Here is a 16669-nt window from a genome sequence, read left to right as displayed (position 1 = left end):
ACCCGACTACAGACGTTCTCGAGGAGGAGGTAGATATCCCCATCTCCGTCTGCTTCCTTGGACTGAGGTGAGAATATCTTCCTTTGCTTTCCAAGATTGGCTCCATGTTCGGGGTGGTCTTGGAAACCCCCACGCACTTCAGATTTGGTTGTGGCCAAGGTTGCTGGGTTATCCATTGTACGGATCCTTGTTTGGGATACTCACACCCTCCCGGAGGAGATTATTCTACCTCGGGTGGATGGAGGGTGGATCAGTCAGAGAGTGGAGTATTCGGGCCTCCTGAACCAGTGTTTCATCCAAAGGCAGATAGACCATCTTGCACAGGCTTGTCCATGCAAGAGAGCCCGACCTGCTCCACCATTGCCATCCACCAGGGCGTGCCCGTCTTCAAGCTCAGAGGTCACCCCTATAAGGGCATCGGAGACCGTCCGAGATCCGGATCCAGTAGAGACAGCTCGCCAGCTTGAGGAGGGTTGGCACAAAGTTCACGGCCGCCGTCGGCAGGGCCAGGCTCCTCGCCCTGGTGGCCAACATACTGCTCCTTTTGCCAGGAGTGGGTCCCTACGGGGAACCACTTTGGGCCCCTGCACGAGGCGATCGACATCGACTCGCCCTCTTCCTCCTCGCCAGCGCAAGCCCCCCCCCCCCCCCCCCCCCCCCCCCCCCCCCCCCCCCCCCCCCCCCCCACCCCCCCCCCCCCCCCCCCCCCCCCCATCGCCACCTCCCCCTCCACCAGCGCCCCAAATCCCCTCCAGATGCCACTCCATCACCCCCCACAGTCCTCACCTCCTCCTCATGCTCCCTCCCCTCCACCGCATCCTCATCCCTCTTCTCCTGCTACTGGGTTTGTGCGCTCTCATGCTACCTGCCGTTCCTTGGGTAGCACCTTCGCTTCGAGTCGGCTGGCTTAAGAGAGCCAACCCTTTCTCCAATCGACCTCCTCTTCTGGTGGAGACCTCGGCCTTTGCGGCTGTTCCCATGGGCCTCTCTAGCTTTGACATCAGTAGACGTTGGGAGCTCTTCAGCTATGATTTTACCCGCTTCTTGGGCAACCCCCATGCCGACCATAAGCAGCCTGTTTTCGAGTACATGTTCTGTTCCTCGCGGCACATGGTACAGACGCTCTGGATTCTGCAATGGGATACTCTTTTCCAACTGTGCAGTCGTGACCAGCAGGACTAGACTCAGGATTCAATGCTTGGCTGGCTTCTGACTCAGGCCATGGAGTTCTCTCACCACACAGAGAAGCTTCTGGCCACAGATTTGGTACAAACTTTGTGGCCTTTGGCCAAGTTCACAGTGGCCTTGCCAGATGCCACAGGATGCAGGCACATTTTTTTTTTCCGAGAAAAAGATCCTTCTATTAGTTAATGAAACTGCCCATAGGGCTACAACCACCTCTGCGAGAGAGGGCTAAACAACCACGATGGGGAGACTCTCCCAATGAAAAAACATCAAATGTACAAAGAGGCTAAATCAAGAGATGGGAGGAGGAAAAAGCCACACAGGTGGACAATAGTGCCATCTGAGTACACCCTGGACCATGGTGTAAAAAGGCCCAGGACGCCCGAGTCGAAGGAAAGCCTCTCTGCGCTCCCGCATGCGGTCGGAGCTGCCCTGGAGTCTCTCTAGCTGTCCTCGGAGAGTGTGGGTCAGCTCTAGCCAAAGATCACGAATAGTCTCTGCTGGTGGCACAAGGCGAGCCTCATAGATGCGGAAGCAACGGGCCTGCCAAATGAACCAGAGTGTCAGGCCACTGATGAGCTCCCAACACTCCTCTCTCTCACTGCACCACTCCTGTGGAGTAAGCTCTGCGGGCAGGTTGGAATGTAGGTCGCCCCCTGCATCACTATCATCCTGCTGGTGGAGGATAGCTCAAACTGAAGTGCTGGCCCCGTGAGGGTGGACCAAGCAACTGCTCCCCAAGTGTACTGTCGAGCCGTGGAAAGAGCAGGCATCAGCCAAATAACACAAAGCCACAAGGATAGTCCCAAAGATAGTGACGCTGACTCTCCACAAGATGGTCACAAGCTACACATGCGGCCGAGAGACCACTATGCACTGGCCAGCTCCCAACTGCTGTAGCTCTGTGTGCGACCAGCCACTGAAACAAGGTGACTCGCCTCGGCTGTCTGGAGTCCCACAACCTCTCCCAAAAGGCTGCCAAGAACTCGGCTCTGAGACCCTCCTCCTGCCAATGAGGTGCTGCAGCGGGGCGAGCCTCTCTCTGTGCTACCAATATGTGACGTCCCAGTCGAACAGTGTACTGAAAGAAAGGGACACTTGGGTGGTCTGTAGAAGAGAAAGAGTCCCTCCAAAGCCACTCTCCAGGGTCCCACTGTACTCGTGGCAGTGGCCCTCCTCCTGCCAATGAGGTGCTCCAGCGAGGCGAGCCTCTCTTTGTGCTACCAATATGTGACGTCCCAGTCGAAAAGTGTAATGAAAGAAAGGGACACTTGGGTGGTCTGTAGAAGAGAAAGAGTCCCTCCAAAGCCACTCTCCAGGGTCCCACTGTACTCGTGCCAGTGGACAGCACTCCCAAGCCCACAATCTCCAGTGTCTAGTCTCAAGAGCTGCTGGGTCAAGATCGATGACACAAGTCCTCCCACAGATGCCCACCACTCGGATCCTCTGAAAACAGCACTCTGCCATCTGTGGAGCCTCTACTGCAACTCGCTGTAAGCATCCCTCACCCTGTAACTCAAAAAGAAGGGAGGGAACAGTCTCTGAGCAGGCCCGAACTGAGATGAGCCTCCAGTCATGTGAAGGCTCCCATCCACCTGGGTGCTACTGGCTCGAGAGGTGTGAGCCACTCAGCTGGAACTGCCTCTGAGATGTCCTGGCACATGCTCTGCACCCCTCTCATGCCCTGTAGTAGCTGGAAACCTGCAACTCCTCTGACAAGCCTGAAAACTCCAACCAGTCACCTAAAGAGCGTGCTGGACCCCCTGCCATGGGACCCCAGGAAACATGAGGCTGACTACCAACCAAGTGGCCTCTATGAGTGCTAACCATGGGGTTCCAAACAAGAGGCTGTCGTAGGCGCTCCTCCGTGCAAGTGGCCTCTCTGAGTGCTAACCATGGGGTTCCAAACAAGGAGTTGTCGTAGGCGCTCGTCTGTGCAAGTAGGTTGTTGCTACTCCAAGCCTCGCCGCAAATGCTCCCAAGATCGAAGCAAACTCACAGCGAAGCGGTCCTCCAGTCTCCTGCTCAAACCAACTCTGCGCATCTCTGTGAAGATCCATTTGGTCGAAGGTCGCCAAGGGCCTCCCGCCTGAGGCACCCTAGCACGAAGCCGCTGTAGCAAGAACTCCTTCCAGGGCTCCTCACCTGGAAGAAGTCCTCTGACTATGAACTTCCCAAGAAGGGCTCTGCTCTGCTGTGCTGGGTCAATGATCCCAAGCCCTCCGTGTGAACAAGGAAGAGTGATGACCTGCCAAGCCACTTTCGCCCGGGCTATCTGAGTGTCACGTCCTGACCAAAGGAAGTTCCTGATCAGCCTCTCTACCTGCTAATACAAGAACTCGAGAAGATCCAGCAAGAAGTGATGTACCACATAGTCGCCAACAACACCTGGTTGGCCACTACTACTCTGCCAGCCAAAGAAAGTCATGCTGAGCTCTAATGTAACAAACTTCCTCCCGATAGACAGAAGGAGGGGAGCAATGTGCTACTCAGGAGACAAGTCCAGACTAGCCTGACAGCCCAAGTACCGAACTGCAGTCACTGGGGGAATCCACCTGAAACCCTCACCTGGCATCCAATCGGGCACAGGAGCACTACCAACCGAGAAATCCACTGTCTTTCTCCAGTTGATCAGTGTGCCAGATGCACAACAGAAGGTCTCAAAAGCCTGCTCACACCTGTGAAGGTTGGCCTCCTGGCCATCCAAGTACAAGGCTGAGTCGTCAACAAACTCAGCGTCCAGAAGCTCATCTCCCCGAATAGGAAGTGCTAAGCCCCGCAAACCAACCTGCTGCGACACCAAAAACCAGCTCATCGCCTCAGCATAGAACAGATAGAGGAAGGGGGCAAGAGGGCAGCCCTGTCTGACCGAACGTGTAAGCATGAAACGATCGCCTCTACCTCCTGATAAAAGTATCTGACTGTGTGCTCGTCTGAACAAAGCTGATACTGATCTGATCCAAGCATCTGAAAAGCCCATCCTGCGTAGAGTGCCCTCCAGAAAGTCCCAGTCAACTCTGTCGTAGGCTTTCTCAAAATCGAGAAGAAGAATCACCAGATCCCCACCACAGAGCCTTGCTAGGACAGAAGCCTCCCAAAAAGTAAAGATGTTGTCGAGGATACTACGCTCCTTGACAAAACCAGTCTGAGTCCCATGTATAAGGCTCTCTAGAAGTGGCTGGATCCTCAAACTCTGAGCCTTGGCAAGAATTTTGTAGGCTAAGTTGAGGATGGTGATGGGACGCCACTGTCGAATCTCATCCAAGGAGCCACCCTCCTTGGGAATGAGGTAGATCAGACCCTCACTCATGCTGTCAGGCATCTCTCCTGTGTAGAGATCTGGGCCAAGCAAGTCCTAGTACTCAAGAAAAAATGGGAGTCAAGCCATCCTCACCTGGACAGCTACCACGAGGGAGTGCACTAAGAGCCGTGTGCAACTCCTCAAGCTGATGTGGCAGCTCAAGTCTCTGACGCATCTCCTCAGTCACAAGGCAAGGCATCTGTGCCCACACCTGCTCCCTGCATACAACCTGACGCTCTGATTGAGGCTCTACAGATAGTAACTCACGGTAAAAGTCAGTAGCAACTGCACGCATATCCTCTGGCTCAGAAGCAACTGACCCGTCGGGTCTCCTCAATTGATTGACCTTGGCATGCGCATGCCAAGGTCCCACTGCCTCGAAGAAAGCACCAGTCACTCTGTCACCCACCTGCGTCCACTTAGGTGTCTGTCGGTGGAAAGCAAACTCATGGCGCCGCTCCTCTGTGCTAACAAGCTCCTAGCGAGCCTACCGTAACTGCTCCTCCAACCACGGATTGTCCAGATGCTGCTCCTGCATCCTTTGCAAGGAAGCAACGCCCCGTCTGAGACGCTGCTTCTCCTCTCTCGCTGCAATTAGGCGAGCCAGGGACTCCTGGAGAAGGAAACGACTAAGCTGAGCTAGTCCTGAGGCCACTCTGTCAGCAGGAGAATCCTGCATGTCCAAGCTCTCTGTCCAACGAGCCTCTACTCGCTCTCTGAGTGACCCTGGATGCCTCCAGATCCAAAAGCAGCTGACCAAAAAGTATCATATCGTCCACGCAAGAGCTAACCACATCGTCTAATGCGGCTCTCACATAGATGCTCCTGTAGCATAAGGAGATCAATCTCTCCTCCCACAAGACAACGCTAAAGCTCCTGACACAATCGACCCCTCTGACACTGAAACTGGGGCCCACCTAATCCTGCACGTTCCATGAGACGATCCTCATGGAAAGCGAGAGAGAACAGATGCTGCCGCAGCAACTAGACGTGCTATCTTCGAGGCTGTCTTGGATGGGTCCGAGCGTCCTCTAGATAAGCGTGACTGCAAAGAGTGTCGGGCCCAAGCCCAGGTAGACAGAGTCGTACGTAAAGCAACCTCCTCTGTCCAGGAGTCCTCATGAATGTGTACATAGCATGACGGGCACTGCGTATCAACAAAGAAGTGAACCACAATGTGTCTGCATCCTGCTGCATCTAGAGGGGTCACAGCAAACTTGGCCAATGGCCACAGAGTCTGCAGCATGTCTGTAACTCCTAGGTCCCCCATGTGGTGAGAAATGAAATGAAATGATATATTAACGTCTACAAAAGGCCAAAATGACCTATGAGACCAACTGATTACAATGATGAGTCTAGTACCAAGTCTGGGTACAAACAAAGAACTGATCTAGGAGTGCCTGTGTCTGTAGCCACTCTTGTTAGGTTCAAGCCCGTTGTACCTATGGGAACATGTCCTATAACATGCAGGTAAGGGTAGTCTAGTGGAGTTTTGCATGAGAGAGAGCAAAAGCTATATATATTATAAGGCCTTTTGTTTTTTATATACAAGCAAAATTTTTAAAAAAAACGTGTCGTTTTGCTCTCTCCCTCTATGCGCTCGTTCATCTCTTCTGCACCTTCTCTTTCGCCATGGCCTACCCAAGGCTCCACCCGCCATAGCTCCGTAGCCTAACAACTCCAACACTGAGTCAAGAGTCCACTCAGTCTGGTCCCCACCGCAAGGGGAAAAGAGAAGCCAACCGCTGAGTCCAAAGCCTCTATCCCCCTAGCTGCAAGGAACAAAACATGAGCCCTGAAGCAGGCTGCCTCATGGTCTGCAGAGAAATCGCCGAGAAAGCGTGTAAAGTCGTAGTCAAAGAAGTCCCATCAGCACCGAATGTCGAAGCTCGTCAGACCTCGAGGGACTGCTGCAAATGGAGACGTCCGTACCTGTAGAGGGGGTCGCAAGAAAGGCTGTCCCTCTCTCACCAAGCGACTTGTGGAAAAGGCGCTGGCAAGAGATCTCCTAGCAGCCAGGGATGGCCCTGCCCCCTCGGTTGACTGAGGAACTGGAGTGAGAGGGGGGAGTGGGGGAGAAGAGGGGCGAGAGGGATCGGCAGAGGTAGAGGGGCGAGGAGAAAAGGCGACGGGAGCAGGAGACGCGGGGGGGGAGGCTGATGAGGAGGGGGGGAACTCGGGGGAGGGGGGATGTCAAGGGTGAGGCTGAGGTGGGAGCTAGAGCAGGGTCCTCATCCTACTCAAGAGGACCGAATCGGTTCCACGTGGGAACCCACTCCTGCCGGGCAGGCGTCGCTGGACCACCCTGAGTGCCAAGCTGTCGCTGTGGCCACTGCCGTCGTCGACCGCGGACTTGTTGCCATCCCTCCTCCGCTGGAGCCCCAGGCTCGGAGGGTGGCTCTGCCTGTGTGCTCTGTGTCTCTGCCTGTGGCTGCTTGCCAGCCCTTGTCGGCTTGGGCTGAGCCTGTGATGTTGGTCAGGGCCTCCTCCGTGGACAGGCCTTCGCGAGATGGCCCATCTGTCAACAAATGAAGCGCTGATTCGGGAGGCCCGAATACTCCATGCTTTGTCTAAACCAACCCCCACTCACCCGAGGAAGAAGGATGACCTTCGGGAGAGTGTGAGTATCCCTAACCAGAATGCAAACTGAGGGAATTCCGGCCGCCTTGGCAGCTACTGAGGCTCCCGTACGAGGTGTCTTCAGGACAGTCCCAATCACTGAGCCTATCCTGGATATAAGTGGTAGGTACTCCCGTCTCGCAAACCAGGAAAGCAGACGGAGATAGGAAAGTCTGCCTCCTCTACCAAAACACCTGAAGCAGGGTCATAACCATGTCTCCACTGTCGAAAGTGGGCTCGAACTGCTCAGATGGTCAAAGGGCTCATGGCGATGACCTTGGACGCCATCTCGGAGGTCTCAAACTCAATCTGCTAGTAGCCTCGTCCGAGGATCTGAACGTCCAAGATCTTGCCCACCTCCGCGCGAAGGCGGGCCTAGAGAAGATCACGCGGCTCTCCTCTGCTAGGTCTGGTACCGAGAATTTTGCAGATGACAGAAGTCCCATGCAGGCGCTCTACCTCTACGACTAGGCTCGCTTGCTCTATCGGTGAAAGAGCAGCAACTCGAATGGTGGGCTCAGCGGGGTCGAGCGAGGGGACTTCATTGGAGTTCCTCTGTAGCGGAGCATGAGCCTTCATCTGTGTCTGCTGCTGTGAAGAAAGGGTGGAGAAACGTCGATGAAGATGTCAACTCCTCCGGGGCCGAGCACATCAAGGATATTGGCGAGGCCCGACAAGTAGGAGAGGTCGAATACAATGAAGCGCGGGGGGGGGAGGGGACGGGGGGCGATGGCTAAACTGAAAAACAAGGAGGCGGGCGCGGCAAAGGGGGGGCCAGGCGGAGAGGGCTGCAACGGGGGGGGGGGCAGGGGGCGGGCAGCGGGACGAGGGGGGGCTAGCGACGGGCAGCGGTGGGCAGCGGCTATGGCTGGAGAAGAAGCGGGCAAGCGGCGGGAATGGCAGCGGGCTGGGAAACGTGCAGGGGGGGCGGGCAAGCTGCTGCGCGCGAGAGGGTGTAGGCAAGGGGGCAGCGAAGGGGGGGGGGGGGGGGGGGGGGGGGGGGGGGGGGGCGACAGGGGGTGGGTGTGCAGGCAGCAGCAGCGAGCACGGCAGTCTTGCCTACTCTTATGGAGGGTCAATAAAAACCTTTTCGTGCAGGAAAGAAGGATGCAGGCACATTGTGGTTCACTTCTTTGCAAATGCACAGCTATCTCCCTGCTACATATATACCCATGAGGATTCTTGGACCCGACAGCAGACTCGCTTATCTCAAGGTCGTTCGGATGCAGACTACTCCCCATCCAAACCAGCCTCGAAGATAGAGCGCCTGGCTGCAACGACGGTATCAGTTTTCTCCCATTGATCCCATGAGGATAGTCTCATGGAACTAACAGAGCCTTGGAGGACCTCAGTTTGTTCGCCAACGGGGCCGTTTGAGACAAGAATTGCAGCGATGCTTAGTGGGTGGTCCCATTGATATTCTCATGCTATAGGATGAGAGCAGTATTCGGCGTTGTGGACAGATTTTGCGTGGTCACTATGAGACCTTTCGGTCAGCTGCCTTTGGGCCTAGCAGTATCCAGGGAGGAGTGTTTGAGCCAAGAAATGTGGAAAGGTGGATGAAGTTTTCCCCATGAGAGTGGAAGTTCCAACTTGTAACTGACAACTGAGTACTTCTTGATTATTTTGAAAGGTCCATAGAAGCGAGGGCGCAACTTTGGAAAGACCGATTTCACAGTTTTGTAGCGATGAGGTGCTACATATAATAAAACCAAATCTCCCTCTTGGAAATCTGCATGTCGTTAATGCTTATTGGCTTGTTTCTGATACTTTTGTTGGACATGAACCAACTTGTCACGTACTTGAATAAGTACATCTTGCATTTCTTGAACCAACTGATCTACTAGAGCTACTTTGTGTTGAAGAACAAAGTTTGTCGATATAAGAGGAGACAGGGGGTGGGTGTGCAGGAGGATTCTTGGACCCGACAGCAGACTCGCTTATCTCAAGGTCGTTCGGATGCAGACTACTCCCCATCCAAACCAGCCTCGAAGATAGAGCGCCTGGCTGCAACGACGGTATCAGTTTTCTCCCATTGATCCCATGAGGATAGTCTCATGGAACTAACAGGGCCTTGGAGGACCTCAGTTTGTTCGCCAACGGGGCCGTTTGAGACAAGAATTGCAGCGATGCTTAGTGGGTGGTCCCATTGATATTCTCATGCTATAGGATGAGAGCAGTATTCGGCGTTGTGGACAGATTTTGCATGGTCACTATGAGACCTTTCGGTCAGCTGCCTTTGGGCCTAGCAGTATCCAGGGAGGAGTGTTTGAGCCAAGAAATGTGGAAAGGTGGATGAAGTTTTCCCCATGAGAGTGGAAGTTCCAACTTGTAACTGACAACTGAGTACTTCTTGATTATTTTGAAAGGTCCATAGAAGCGAGGGCGCAACTTTGGAAAGACCGATTTCACAGTTTTGTAGCGATGAGGTGCTACATATAATAAAACCAAATCTCCCTCTTGGAAATCTGCATGTCGTTGATGCTTATTGGCTTGTTTCTGATACTTTTGTTGGACATGAACCAACTTGTCACGTACTTGAATAAGTACATCTTGCATTTCTTGAACCAACTGATCTGCTAGAGCTACTTTGTGTTGAAGAACAAAGTTTGTCGATATAAGAGGAGTATGCCCATAAGCTGCTTGGAATGGAGTCATGCCAGTTACTGAATGGATAGAGTTATTGTATGCGAACTCTACAAGTGGCAAATACTCTTCCCATGACCCCAATCGAATTTGTATGTAATGTCAAAGCATTTCTTCCAAAATTTGATTCACTCTTTTTGTTTGCCCATCAGTTTGAGGATGGTATTTGTACCAAGGGATTTGAAAAGGGATGTCCAAAAATGCCCTGTGAATTTTGGATCTCTGTCTGAAACAATAGACTTTGGTAATCCATGTAATCTAAAAATGTGTTGCACAAACAATTGTGCAACGTTTGGTGCCGAGGCAGCTTCTTGCAAGGAATAAAGTGTGCCATCTTTGAAAACCGATCCACCACTACGAGAATCTGTGCATTACCTTTTTGAGAACGAGGCAATGTAGTGATAAAATCCATGTTGACACTTTCCCCTTTCTTGAGGTACGGGCAAAGGATGAAGTAACCCTTGAGGAAGTTGTCGAGAAGCCTTCATTGTTTGACAGGAATGACAAGCTTTGACAAACTTGATAACATTTTGCTGCATTTGTGGCTAAAAATATGTTGCAGATAACAATTTGTATGTCTTGTTGATGCCTGGATGAGCAGCAAAAGGGACTTCATGATGTTCTTGGATCAAAATCAATTTGTATGTCTTGTTGATGCCTGGATGAGCAGCAAAAGGGACTTCATGATGTTCTTGGATCAAAATTTTCCGCAATGGTGCATTGTGTGGAACACAAATGCAATCAATGTAATACAACAAGTCATTGACAATGGTGTAAGCTGCAAACATATTCATCTCTGCAGGAGTCGGAGTAGAGGATTTAAGAGCTTGAAATGCATCCCCAAAACTACATAAGAACACCTCCAGAAGCACGATCTGACGCATCGGTCATGACCTGAAAAGGTTGAGTGGGATCTGCAATAGCCAAAACTGGAGTTGTCGTCAAGGCGTGTTTAAGGGCTTTGAACGACTGTTCTGCTTCTTCAGTCCATTGAAGTTTATCCTACTTGGTAAGCTCAGTCAAAGGAGCTGCAATGTCGGAGAATTTGTGGACCTTGGTATGATAGAAATTTGCAAGTCCCAAAAAAGAGCGCACATCTGAGATGGTGAGCGGTAAAGGCCAATCCACTATGACCTGTATTTTCTTGGGATCGACTGCAACGCCACTAGCAGAAATAATGTGACCAAGGTATTCCACCTGATTCTTGAAGAAATCACTTTTCTTCTTACTGATGTATAGCACATTGGTTCGCAAAACATGAAAGACAAGCTTCAAATGTTCCTTGTGATTAGCCATCGTTCAATTGAAAACTAAAATGTCATCCAAATACACGATCACGAACTTGTCCAAGTAAGGTCCGAAGATTTCGTTCATCAGCGTCATGAAAGAGGCCGGGGCATTGGTTAACCCGAATGGTAATACCAGAAATTCATAGTGACCATACTTTGTGCAAAAAGTTGTCTTGTACTCATCACCAATGCGAATGCGAATTTGGTGATACCTTGATTTTAGATCAATTTTGGAGTAGATCTTTGCTCCCAGTAACTGATCAAATAACTCGTCAATGCGAGGCAGGGGAAACTTGTTTTTGATCGTCAACTTATTCAAAGCACGATAGTCGATGCGAAGACACATAGATCCATCTTTCTTTTTGACCAACAGAACAGGAGCTCCAAAGGGACTTTTGCTTTGGCGAATATGACCTTTATCCAACAAATCTTCTAGCTGCCGCTGTATCTCTTGAGATTCTGAGTATGAAACTCGATAAGGGGCTCGAATTGGTGGAGGTTGGCCGGGGATCAAATCAATGGGATGATCCACAGGACGCCGAGGAGGCAAAGTTGTTGGTAGCTCGTCAGGAAACAAGTCCAGATGTGGTTGAAAGAAGGGTTGTTGCAAATAGGCAATGTTTGAGGAGGATTTAATTTCTGCTTCTTTTGCACCGGGTTTAACATCTCTTAACATGATTAAGGCAGTAGCACAATCACGTTTTCAAACCAGCCTTTGACTTGTAAAGCAGAAACCAATATAATGGGTTTGGTGCTGAAAAGACCACGAAGCTCTATTTCTTGTTGCTTGTGAAAGAGCCGAATTGAGTGATCTCTGAAACTGATTATTGGATCATACTGAAATAACCAAGATTGGCCAAGGATCAAGTCGTAATGTGACAAGGGCATAACTGAAAAACCAAGCTGATCCTGGTAATCCTGAATCTGAAAATTCAGCTTTTCAATCCTTTTGTTGCACTCGAGGAAGGAACCATCAGCAAGTTCTACTTGGTAAGCTGCCTCACTACGTTGAGTTTGAAGGCGCAGTTTAGTAATCAAAGATGTGCTGGCGAAATTAGTAGAACACCCACTATCCACAAGAACATTGATTAGCTGCCAACAAAGCCAAGGAGGCTAAGAACCTGATTCGAAAGATCCACTGGAGCAGTGACGCGATTCCGAGCATTCATCGTTAAGGCACTTACAACCTTGGAAACTCGAACACAACGTGCTACTTGTTTGCCTTTGTCTGGGACAGGAGGTTGGCTGTGGATAGGTTTTGAAATTGTGGTCTCCATGTGAGAATCTGGCAAGGATTTGAAGGGTTTTGCTTCTTGGGGCATTCATACCGCCTGTGATCTTCATGACAAATTGTACATAATCTTGTACAGTTGGAGTTGGAGGTTGAAGGAGCTGATGAAGAGGCTTGCTGTCCAGAGGACGTATTCGGCCGAAAATCACGACGACCGTTCCTTCTATGATTGGCACGATTGTTTCGTCGATTCTGATTATTTGCAGAAGAGGAGGCTCTGGAAGTGGCTGCTTGTCCAGAAGATTGGGGTCGAAAAGAAGTTTGTCCAACAAAGTATTGTCTCGAAGTGTGAGCTCCCGAGAAAGAACGTTGATTCTGACCACCTTGTCCTTGGTAATTACGTTGTGAAGAGCTTGCAGAATTGGAAACTCGATCACCAGGAAGGAAACTTCTGAGTGGGCGCCGATTATCACCAAGACGCTCGACATAAGCGATTGCAGCATCCAGTGTGGCAGGGTTAAATTTATGGACATAATCTTGCAAGGAAGGCTCAAGTCAATCAACAAAACTGTGGAGTTTGTCGGAAGGACTGAGTGTCTCTATCTCAAGAGTTAATTTCTGAAACTCTGAGATGTACGCGGCCAAGGAACCAGTTTGGCTCAGGCGGCGGAGAGAAGACCGGCCGTGAAAATCGGCATTTGCAGGCTCAAAAGCCTTGCAAAGAACGCGCCGGAATTTGTCCCAAGTAGCGATGATTTTTCCATCTTTAATGCGGCGACGCCACCAAAGGAATGCAGTATCCTTTAGTAGAGAGCTTGCCAAAGCAACCTTCTTGTTTTCAATGAGATCAGTATTTGAAAAGTAAACCTCCATTTTGAAAAGCCAATGGTCCAGCACGCGCTTATCGCGGCGACTGTTGTATGGCTCGGGCAACTTTGCATCAATTTTCTTTTTTTGTGCTGTGTTTATTATCTTAAAAAGATATTTTAATTCAGGATTGTCTACCTTTGGTTCCGGAGCTTCGACTTGCTCAGGAACTGACTCTGCTACGGAAGAAACTGAATGTGTAGCTGGCTGCGTCCTCGAAGAAGAAAAGGCCTGTAAGACATCCAAACGTGCGGTCATCGATGCAAGACCGGTGGAAAGGGCCTCCTGAAGGATGGACATCTGTTCTCTGAGGATGGCTATCGGATCGTCGGATGCAGCAATGCCGGTCTCTCACATTCTGACAGCTCAGAGGGAATATCTCGGAGAGGCTGGAGAGGTGTGGTTGCCGTAAAAGGGTGAAGCTGCTGCGTCCCACTCCTCTAAGAAATCTGGTCCAAGATCCGAATTCTCGATATCTTCCACCTCATCGATAGGAGGTGTGTCGTCTGGCGTCAAAGGCGTGTAGTCCGGAAGCTGTAACTCGCTGTGAACCCAAACTAAAGGCTGCTTGGAGATTATGTCGTTTACTAAATCCACGCAACACTCCGTCAGAGAATAGGTCAAGTGGGGGTACCAGCTCAGTATGTGCTCGTAGTGTGGCAAATGAAGAGGCTCGCACGTAACTATGATATGCCACACCACCCAGCCCTGTGAGCGCGAGGCATGCCGATGAGTGACATATACCAGGTAATTTTGTGGCAACACTGCTGGCTGTAGTGCAGGAACAGGAGCCACACCACCCAGCCCTGTGGAGCGCGAGGCATGCCGATGAGTGACATATACCAGGTAATTTTGTGGCAACACTGCTGGCTGTAGTGCAGGAACAGGAGCAGGCTCGGGTGCTAGAATGAAGTCGGGAACCTGTATTTCCTCTGGAACTGGAACGGGTTCTGGAGATGGGGAATCCAAAATGAGAATTACTTCCGGTTCAAATGCGGGTTCCAGTTCGGGTACGGGTTCTGGTTCGGGGGTATCTAGTATAATAATCACTTTGGGAGCCTGAGGAGGATTTTCTGGCAATATTTCTTCGGGAACCTCGTCTATGTACGAGAGAAAGTTGACTTGAACGTCGAGGGCATCGTCTGCCATGATTGTGAACAAGCCCGCGTGCGCACCCGGCGATGGCCAGAATTGGCAGCGCGGACGATTAGCAGAAGAGGAGACGGGAGATAATCTTCACGCTGGCGTAAACTGTTCATTGCGCTGGCTGATTAGTTGTCCTTTTTTTTTTAAATGTTGGATACCCAAAGGGTGCCCACTTTTAAAATGTTGTTGGGCGGCCGGCCAATAAACCCTTTGAAGTTAAAAGGTGGCCCCAATTTTAATCCAGCACTGGCTAAATAAACCAAACGCTGCGCTGTTTCAATAAATCCGAACGCTGCTGCCTATTCGAAAACAGCGTGCGCTGCCAGCGTTTTCTGCCTGCTGCGAGTAGCTTGGTGAAGGGATTCCTGGAAGCACCGGCTTGCGTCACTTGCGCAAGAGGGAAAGGGTACAACTCTTCCTGTCCACGCGAAGAGTCTCGAAGTGCAACCGGTATGCCGCAACACCTACTCTGTCTGCCATCTTCTGCTTATCTTTATGTAAGTGTAGGAGAAAAGATTACATCATGCTGACGTGGATCTTGGCCATCTTTCTTCTGCTTCCATACAACTCCGGGAAGGGGGGGGGGAGAGTAGCGGCGAGGGTGAGAGGCTCACAACCTTCGGGTCCCGGGAAAAAATTTGCTCTGATACCACTGTAGGGATTCTGGGTGCTAATCCTTAATTAAGTACTCAAACTCATGATTAAGACTTAAGAAACTGAAACTGAACTTAGAACAAGACTTAGAAGACTCTGTGTTTGATTCATTGAAAGTGTGATACGAGGGTTCCTTTTATAGGAATTGAATAGTCATCACTCAAGAGGCATGTCTCTTTGTGAAGAGACATGACTTTAGGCGAAAAGACACATCCTTTCGGCGAAGAGCTGCAACCATTGCGTGAAGAGTCGCATCCGTAAGGTGAAGGGGTGTGACCAGTCGTCGAAGGAGTGTGGCTTTTGGCGAAGAGGTATGTCTTTTGGGCGAAGGGGTGTGACCATTTGAGAACAGGAGTCCTCCTGGGTTAGTCACACGTCGCATCTGCATCTGTAATGAATCAAGAAGAGTGTAACAAGTCACAATCGTGACAGTATGTATGACCGTTGCGGATTCATGGCAACAGGCCATTGTGCGCAGAGGCATTGTGATGCCAGGCAGGGCCCAATGGGTCACCATGCAGGTTCAAGACAGCCTGGTAGGCTTCTTGAACATCTATGCGCCCAACCAAGTGAATGCACGGGCTGAGTTGTGGTCGCTTCTTGCGGAGGCTTTGCCCCATGTTGAGCAGTGGTGCATTTGGGGGGGCTTCAACATGTTGGAGGACCCCTCGGACAGGATTGGAGGCAGTCATGCTACTATTCATGGGACAAAGTTGGCTGCTTGGGAGCGCCTATGTATGACTTTGAGGATTACAGATGTATGGCAGCATGCAAGCTTTGCACGGCCCTCAGACAGCCTTTCCTTCTCACGGTCGGATCGTAGAGTAGGAAGCGCGAATCTATCCAGGATAGATCGCTTCTATGCTAGTGACCAATTTGTGACATGGGTGGCTCAGTTAAATTACCCAGCAACTTCCATTTAGCAAGATCCATACAGAGATAGAAACAGAATTAGCATTCATATGCTTGCACTCCGACATGTAAAAGAAAATGCAACTAGAATAAGTACCTCTCCATGCACAACTGACGGTTTTGGTGCTAAAATATAGGTTGGAAAGGAGAGACACGCCTGAGTTGGAATTTCATGATGGAGGCGCAAATACCAATGGTACAGCCTATGTTGAAACTTGGTGCATGCAACATATGCTCTCATGGAGTCAAAAAGGGGTAGTACATGGTTAAGCAGTTTTCAAAGCATCAACTTTAAACAACTCACATGCACAGGCATGTCAATGAGTGGCCGATCCAAATCAGTTGATTCCTTTAAGGGGTAGATTTTCAAGTTTTGGCACTTGAAACACTTCTTCGTACCTTACAAATAAAATTACCCATGATCTAAAGACATTCTTGAAAACCTCTGTATTGAACCGCAAGAGGTATCAATTTTATTCGCATTTGCATCTTTGTGTGTCTCATGCTCATAAATATGTTTGCATTTTGTATATGATGAAGCATTCACAGTTAAAAGGCTCACAACTAATCAGGGGAGATGTTACTCTGTATCCAAGCATACACAAAAATTGTCAAACACGCTGTGCTTGTACAGGCATGTCAATGAGTGGCCGATCCAAATCAGTTGATTCCTTTAAGAGGTAAATTTTCAAGTTTTGGCACTTGAAATACTTCTTCGTACCTTACAAATAAAATTACCCATGATCTAAAGACATTCTTGAAAACCTCTGAATGGAACCGCAAGAGGTATCAATTTTATTCGCATTTGCATCTTTGTGT

General features: G+C 50.3%; 1 protein-coding gene across 3 annotated transcripts in view; it reads right to left on the bottom strand.

Moving 5' to 3' along the window:
- The window catches only part of LOC147426700 (uncharacterized), a 118618-nt gene that overhangs the window by 38600 nt on the left and 63349 nt on the right, over positions 1-16669 (bottom strand). The window lies entirely within an intron of this gene.

This window comes from Adiantum capillus-veneris, chromosome 24 (assembly GCF_014529385.1).
Source record: "Adiantum capillus-veneris isolate H3 chromosome 24, ASM1452938v2, whole genome shotgun sequence".
In the NCBI taxonomy this organism is placed as follows: domain Eukaryota; kingdom Viridiplantae; phylum Streptophyta; class Polypodiopsida; order Polypodiales; family Pteridaceae; genus Adiantum; species Adiantum capillus-veneris.
This window is presented reverse-complemented; position numbering and strand designations above follow the sequence as displayed.